General features: G+C 38.1%; 1 non-coding gene across 1 annotated transcript; it reads left to right on the top strand.

Annotated features, from left to right (window-relative positions):
* Positions 1–1,312: 1,312 nt before the first annotated feature.
* TRNAA-UGC (transfer RNA alanine (anticodon UGC)) lies at positions 1,313–1,385 on the top strand. Its single transcript has one exon. It is a non-coding gene; the product is annotated as a tRNA-Ala (tRNA).
* Positions 1,386–2,790: the final 1,405 nt, after the last annotated feature.

Genomic DNA, 2,790 nt, shown 5'->3' on the forward strand with positions numbered 1-2,790 from the left:
GGCTGCCAGAGACTACTAACGTGGATACTCCTCCTAGTGCAGAAATCATGAGTCAACCTACGGTAAGAGGATTCAAATATCCCCTTCTCAAAGACTATAATGGTATGGCTGACCCTACTCTTTATATTAAAAAAGATTCAGGGCTCTTCAACTATGACGACCATTGATGCTCTCAACAACCTTGAGAGATTCGGTTGGGTATTGGTATGACCAATTGTTGCATGGATCCATCAGATCCTTTAAACAAATACCGAAAGAATTTGTTGATCATTTTATCACCTCCATCTTGGAGAGTAAACTGATGCAAGGATTAAATTATCTTGTTCAGGAGCCAAATGACTCGTTGGAGCAGTGCGTGGAGAGATTCCAATGCACGGCCATCCAGATTAATCATTTGCATGTGGATGGGGCAGTTGAGGAAACGATAAGTAATTGCCAAAACAAGGATCTCTTGAAGGAGCTGACAACCCGAAGGATGAAGATGTTTCCTGATTTGATGAGAAGAGCCCACGATTTTGTAAAATGGGATAACCATAAGCTAAATCCATTATTAAAGGAGAGATTAAGTTCGATTCATCAGTCGAAGTAGTCCAAAAGTGACAGGAGCAGGGATGAGCATAAAAGATATAAGGATAAATCAGATCGTAATTATGCTCCTCTAAACGCTCCTTGAAAAGAAATTCTCTAGTAGGTGGAGTCAAACAGATAGGACATCCAATATCCCCCAAAGTTGAAAGCATCGAGCTGAAGACACGATGGCATATACTGTGAATTCCATAAAAATGAAGGACATGACACTAAAGACTATAGGCAGGTAGCAGCCGAACTCAACAAGATGGTTGAGATAGGAAAATTAGAGAAATTCCTCAAAAATGATATCAAGCCTAGAGAATCAAAAGATAAGCATCATGCTAAATGAGCCCCTAGAGGAGTGATAAATGTGATTTCTGGTGGCCCGAAGGAGGATCGTTCGGTAAAGAGGAAAAGAGTTCACAAGGATCAAGAGTAGATTGTTTAATCAAGGTTTGAGTTCTCATTCGGAAGTTCTCTCAACAGACACATAATGATTCCTTGGTTATTGAGATCTTGCTTGAAGAGTACAAGGTTCGAAGGGTCTTCATAGACACGGGAAATTCAATGAACATTATCACCTGTGTGGCGTATAAAAATGAAAGTTAAAAGGCCTGAGAAAGTAAAAAAGCATGAGGATATATTTTATCTAAATTTCATATTGCTTTTGAAAAATGTTTTTGATATGATAATATATTGTATTGGTGTATTATATAAGCCAATACCATTAGCCTTCACAAATGGGGATGTAGCTCAAATGGTAGAGCGCTTGCTTTGCATGCGAGAGGTACAGGGTTCGATCCCCTGCATCTCCACATTTTTTTCTTTAAAATTATTTAGTGAATTGGTTTAGAAAATAATTCAATGGAAAAAATATTTTATTCTTTCTAAAAGGTATAACATCTTCCTAACCTTTTGAACAAATTGTGAAAGATAAGATAAAACGTGAAAGCTCTATTTCATCAAGTCTCTCCGCATATCGTTTTTACCCTTTAAGCTCTTAACATCAACCTCTACCGAGGATAGCCGACCCCCAAAAACATTCAGTTGGTCACTCATGCTCATTGCACCACTCTTGGTGGGAGGTGAACATATTTTTCACATGAACCGTGATTTCATCCACAATTCCTCTTCTCGCATCCACCCTTGGGCGGATTACAAACCCATTCACTTCATCCTCTTCTTCCTCCTCTCCCTCAACTTCTTCTTCCTCTACATCATCTTCTTTTTCTTCCTCTTCATATTTCTCTTCTTCCTCTTCATCATCTTCTACTCCCTCTTCCAGATGGTCCATTAGACCTTGATACCAAGCACATTCCTTCTCACGGTCTTCAGGTTCAATGGTTGTATTTTCTGGAGGACTAGCTCCACACAAAACAATTTCTGAATGTAATAAGTGAAAAAAGCCTTCCAAATAATGCAACTCATATAACTTGTCCACTTACCTCAAACAATGAATGTATTTCAGACAATGGTGTGATCCTTAACTGTTTCCATTGAAGCACACATGGAATGATAGGGTTATCACTTCTGATTCTTGTGTAAATGATATTAGTTGCACTCCATACCTCCAAAATCCAAACATGTCAAGCAAGCACGATCAGATATAGAAACTTTCAAATTCATTGTATAAGCAACAAGTATACATAGATAGATATAGATATACAAAAATTTCATACCTGGAATGCTTGAGTAAAACCATATAGTTGATATGGAATGCATTTCTTCCTTTTCCCCTCAACCATCTCCTTGAAACTATTAGCTCTCTTACCTAAAGCACCATTTAAAGTCCTCAAGATCTCATCAAATGCCACCACACCCCATGGAAACTTGTGGAACAACTCTGGAAAATCAGTAAGCTCCATGATTTACTTACTCACATTTTGTTTGGGCTCATGTTCCGTAATATTTCCATGTATGAAATACATCATGGCCATCAACACAGCATCACCATCATCTTGTTTGGCCCAATAAGTACCAGTGAACTTTTCTTCTATGTCGCGGTGTTTTATTAGAACGCGGGTACCAAAATACTGAAGGGAAATTAGACAAGCCTAGTTGCAGCGGAAATACAAAATTTTATCTATTTTTATCTATTTCCTTTTTCCCAAGATCCCTTAATCGTTACTTCACATAAAGAATGATTAAACATATGTACCTTGGTTGACGAACTACCTACTGTTGCAAACAAAGTGTCTACGTGGATATCATGTCAATCAT

Source organism: Euphorbia lathyris, chromosome 9 (assembly GCF_963576675.1).
Source record: "Euphorbia lathyris chromosome 9, ddEupLath1.1, whole genome shotgun sequence".
NCBI classification, from domain to species: domain Eukaryota; kingdom Viridiplantae; phylum Streptophyta; class Magnoliopsida; order Malpighiales; family Euphorbiaceae; genus Euphorbia; species Euphorbia lathyris.